Source organism: Humulus lupulus, chromosome 5 (genome assembly GCF_963169125.1).
Source record: "Humulus lupulus chromosome 5, drHumLupu1.1, whole genome shotgun sequence".
Taxonomy (NCBI): Eukaryota; Viridiplantae; Streptophyta; class Magnoliopsida; order Rosales; family Cannabaceae; genus Humulus; species Humulus lupulus.
This window is the reverse complement of record NC_084797.1, coordinates 155,019,107-155,024,874: the sequence shown is the minus strand read 5'-3', so window position 1 is coordinate 155,024,874 and position 5,768 is coordinate 155,019,107.

Here is a 5,768-nt window from a genome sequence, read left to right as displayed (position 1 = left end):
TTATATTAAACATCTTTTATTTATTTTTTATGAAATTGTTTATTTATTTAAAATTTATATGATAATTAAAAAGATATATAATAAAAATAAATACATAATATGCATGTTTTATAACTTTCAAATTAAGTAAACGTATTGTACGTTGCTTCTACCTACTATATATATATAAATATATATATATATATACAGAGAGAATTCTATGGAAAAAATACATGTTCTATTTATTTTTTCCGTCTAAAAAATAATTGAATAGATTTTGTGAAGAAAAAAAAAACAATTGAATAGATTATTTTTTTCTGGAAACCGCCATAGCCTTAGTCATAATTATCTTATACATATACTTTATAAAATAATATTGTTCTTATCATCTCATTTGAATATATATTTTATTTTTTCCCCTTTTGTTGACGCCGCTTTTCGTCACCTTAAAATGTAGAGCACGTAAACAGCAGTAAAGAATTATGGCCAGAATAAAACAATAAAACAATGAGAGTTTTTTACGTGGTTCAGCAGTTAACTCTGCCTAGTCCACGAGTCTTTGTTATTAGAACTTAGGAAATTTCTAGAAATCCTTCAGGGATGAATTCTCAAGATCACAAAATTTTCGTCATTTACAAAGGTACATGACTTCTCTATTTATAGAGAAGATCTCATAATACTATCCCACACGTTTTGGGAAGTTATTCTGTATATTAATAAATTTAATGGCTTTAAAGCCTGTAACTCCTATATACAAGGAAACGTCTCCTGAAGACCAGGGGACGTGTAACCGACTAGTAAATATCCTTTTTTATTGTAGGGAAGTTACAACAATAATATCTCTTGAATGCATGGACTGTGTCTCTTCAAGTGACCTATTAAGCCGTTCGAGACCAGCGATTAGTATCATGCATGTCTAAGTCTCTGAGAAGTATAAGTGGCCTTATTTTCCCGAGATCAACTTGGAAAGGGTAAATACCACGTCGGTCATCCTTACCCCGAGTTCACACTCATGCCAAGCTCGGGCCACTTGATCCGAGGTCACTCGACAATGGACGTACTTCGATGTTCTGTCTTTCGAGCTTGTAAGGACTTCGAGGTTGCCCATCTTCGAGGTTGCCACCTGCTTTGAAGGTTCGACGTCTAGATTACGAGCATGTATTTTAATTATCGCGAACTCACCCCTGACGGATCCATCTTTCGAGGTTACAACCTCAAGTCTCGAAATCTGGGTGTAACATTTTGCCCCCTCAAAAGTATTTGTTCGAATCCTATGAGAAGGAAACTTTTGAACTACTTTCTTTGGGAACCGCACCGTCACACATACTCGAGTATGGACACGCATCAGTTGAGTATTGCTTATTCAAGGTACTCGAGTGCTTGGGAAATCTGCCCACGATCGTTCGCCTGCCACCTTTACGGCATCATCTTGTCTCCTATCCCTGACCGTTGGATTTGATACGGGATCTGGCCAATGGCCCAGATTACTCCCTCTCTTACGGTTTCTGATAGCCTATATATAAGACTCCAGTCGTCCTCTTCCTTTCATTTTCACGTTTATCAGAAGAAAAAAGAGAAGAGAAACCCAGAGGCAAGCCCAGAAAGCGTTTACTATTACATGTTCTCTCAACCAAAGAAACAGAAGACCATCAGCTTGTTCGAGACCGTGAGACTATACGTGCAGCCTCTTCTTCAATCGTCTATTTCTTTGCAACCGCCATCTTCATTGCGTAAGTGTTTGATCTTAGCTTTTATGTAGATTTTTTTTTTTTATGCCAGTTTCTGCCCTTGTTGCTTTTAAATTTCTAGGAATGTGCTGGTTCAGTCTTTAGTTTGATGTACTAGGGTACTTTGAACGATAGATATTAGTTTAGGTTTCCCCATTACTGGTTCTAAATCCAGTTCAAATGTAGGAAGACCCAAATATGGTCTTTTTTCTGGGTTTTCAAATTTCGGAAGACATATCTTGCACACTAAGATATCGGGTACAAAATCTTGATTTTAAAGAATGCACGATACTCAAAAATACCATTTTTGAATAACCGCTACCTTTTTCCCCTGATATTTCAGGATTTTAAAAAATTATATCCACTTCCCTCCCTTTTTTGTGAAACACACGTCGTGACACTAATCGGGTCCCCAGGATCGAACTCATCTCGTATCCAAGCATTTTCGAGCTTGACCCACCAAGATCGTTATTCTTGATTCCTTGCATGCATGGCCCTCACCATTTTTTCTTTCTTGCTAGATGTCACAGAATATGGAAAGACGGTGGGGGTCGTTGCTTGCCATCCCATATTCGCCAAAAACTCCGAGCCCAGAGTCCTTGTTTACCTGGAATCAGCGTCTGATTCGTGAACATGAGCTAGCTTGCGAACAAGAAGAAACCCGAGCTCATTATCGTCATCAAATCGTCGAGGTTATAGAAAAAAAGAGAAAAATTCTTCGAGAGGCTCTTTATCCAGAATCTGACTCAGGGCCCAGACCGATCCCCCTTGATCCCAGGCTGAAAGTGACAGTCGCATACAACCCGGGAGATCTTCGATTCTCACTGATGGGGGAACCTTCTACCTCACAGCCGAGGAGGGAATTTTTCGAGGCCGAGCATTATTGGTGCTCGGTTACGTCGCTAGGCCAGATAAACGATATCCTGGCCTTTCATGGTATATGATTATCAGGATCGTTAAGGTGTCGAGCCCCTACCTCCCACGAGCGAAGCTGCAGCGCTCCAGGAGATGGAAATCCTGACAACAAGTTGAGATACGCAGCTTTGAGCCAGGAGCACATGAAGGCAGGAGCGATACTGCCTTTGAAGTATTTCTTCAAGGACTTCACAGACTTCGTTGGGTTGGCTCCATTCCAGCTCAACACCAATTCTTACAGGGTTCTGTCTGCCCTGAGGTCGCTATACCACGAGCTGAAGTGGGAAGGACCATCGCTAGAGGAGATCCTGTATCTTTTCTGTTTGAAAAGCAATCCCTCCCGAGCTCGGGGAGGAGATGGCTTCTATTATCTCTCGAGCTACCCCAAGGAGAAAAAGATGTTTGAGGATCTTCCCAACCATCCTCCTGACTTTAAGAAGGCCTTCTTCTGGACAGATGGCCTAGCTCCGTTTCGATATTACTCGTTCAGACGGATTCGTAAGTATCCCAACCTCCTTCTTTTCTGTGCTCGGACTTTTGTCTATAGGCCTGTACTTAGTTGAAATGTATTTTATTTTCCAGCCAACTATCATCATCCTACTCCTACTGACGAGATGAAGGAGCATAGAGAAACTCTGCTCCAACTCCCTTATGGCAGGAGATCCCTCTCATACCTTTTACATGAAGGTAAGCTCCGAGCTTGCGGGCTCTTGGGAAATGGCCAGTCCACCTCGGATTGGTCCAATAAAAAATATGACCGCTGGGAGCTCGTGCCTTTGCCAACAGGCATCCTCCCCCCAAGGAGAGAGGTGATGCCCCTGCCTCCAGTTCGCCGAAGGAGCCCGCAATCAAGGAACGAGGCCAACGATGAAGCCTCGAGCTCGGGCTCGGATGATCAAGGTACAGTCATCCTAAGCTCAAAAATGCGGTCCCCCTCCCTATTAAAACACAAACCCGATAGGTTAGCATTATGTGAGGGCGATAGAAACCATTTTTATGTATGGACTTGGGTAGATGAACGGGTTCATAGGTTCGATAGCTGGCTCGGGAAATACGACACCATGTATAGCCTGAACGAGGTATGGAACGAAATAGCCATCCAATATGGGACCAACGACTATAGGGACCTTTCGAGGTTGACGTCCACCTATAGGGAAGGTACTCCCCCCGCCTCTTCTGAAGATGGGGGGATTTCATGGTCTCCGAGCTCAAGCTCGGAGGAGAGTTCCAGTTAGGTTTTTCTCCACTTGTTTTTTTTATACCTTCTATGTTTGTTAGCACCATGCTAAATCTTGATTGCAATTGTGCAGTTGCCATGGATTCTGACCTTGATGCCATGCTCGTTAGTGGCGAGGGGGCTCAAAAGAGTAAGCGCCCAAGAGGCTCGCGGAGGTCGGACTGACCCTCCAAAATCCTCAAGCGCACTGAGAAGACTCCACCAGCTCCAACTACTGCGAGCACAGCCGAGGACCCAATTGCCCAGGTCGATGCATCCATCTCGGCCGCATCTGCCACACTTCCTCCGGCTACAATTCCTCCAGCACTCGGCCCACCCCCGAAAAAACCCTCAACCTCCAAGTCACACCTGCCATCGGCCCGACCTCATGTTGATGAGTTCGTGCTCGATAATGTTGCTGGGGCCCACGGAGCTGTCATTGGCTCGAATATCCTCTCTCGGGTGGGTCAGAGCCTTACGGGATTCGACGTTGAGCACTGGGAGTTTGTGAACAAAGCTCGAGACTGCAATACTCTTTATGATAAGAGTATTGAACTTACTGCCGCGGTAATTTTCGCAACTTACTCTTAATTGCTTATGCGCCTTGGCTTATGTTCTAATTCAATCTCTGTGTTTCAGGCTCTTGTTGTCTTAGCTCAGCTTAATTATAAGCTGACCAATGAGGTGCACTCGAGCATGTCTTTGGCCCAAGAGTCGAGGAATCTTCAGCTTAAGATGGTTGATGAGCTCAAGGATTCGAAGACAGAGCTTGAAAAGGCGAACGCTCGGATTGCGGAGCTGGAGAAGGCTAATGCCAAACTCGAGGAGGAGAAGGCTGCCACTTTCGAGATAATTGAGAGTGAAAAGGCTCGCCTCCTTGCCGAGTACAAAGAGAAGAAGGACAAGGCGGTTGATCAAGCCATGTACAGGATCTGGGCTAGCAACGCCGACCTTGATACCAGCTTCCTGGGCTCTTTCGAGGAAGGATTTGTGGCCAAATGGCAAGCTCGACTTGACGTGGAGGAGGCTGCTCGGAAGGCTCAGAAGGATAGTCATGCTATTCGTCCTGGAGAGTCTAGTGCTGCTGGTGCCTTGAAGGCCAAGGAGACTGCTCCTTCATAAATTTCACCTCGGGGCTGCGTCCCTTTATTTTTTTAATTGTTTTAATTTATGCCCGTAGCGCTGATACAATTTCTCTTTCTTTTTTGGCTTTCTTTTAATATATATGCTTTACATTTCTTGGTTTGAAATATTTTGCACATTTTATATTAAAGAATCGTTTATGCTTGTTTATTCGCACAAACATAGTTTGGATTTAGGCTCGAGGTTCAATGCATTCATGCACAGTTTGCTCGAATTATCCGCTTCCGATCTCGTTATTTGTCAAGGTCGAATATTACTTTAACCATGAACCCGAAAGTACTTGTATGGTGTGTAATGCAAACGGTTTAGTTATATCTTACTTTTTAGTTACTTTTTCTCGTCCTCTGTTATCTCTCCGAGGTTATGAGTTCGAAACTATTGTTCTATAAGATACTCCAGCCTCGATCTCGACTTAACTCGAAGTGGGTTTATGTTCCTACTTACTGTCGATTAGTTTTAGCTGGTTTGCTCCAAACCTATTAAGGTCGTGTTTGGTTTGTAATCCATACACTTATATTTTTAATCTAGTTCGCATATTTGGTTACATCCAAACATTTTTATCTTTTGATAATTTGGTTACGTCCAAACTATCTAAGCTCGCACATTTGGTTACATCCAAACACTTGTATGTTTTTGATAATTCGGTTATATCCAAACTATCTTAGCTCGCGCATTTGGTTACATCCAAACACTTGTATGTATTTCGTATATGTTACTTTATTTTTCAAGCTGGTGATATTTATATATACCAATGATGCCCCCTTAATATCCTAAGAATGTGACCATAG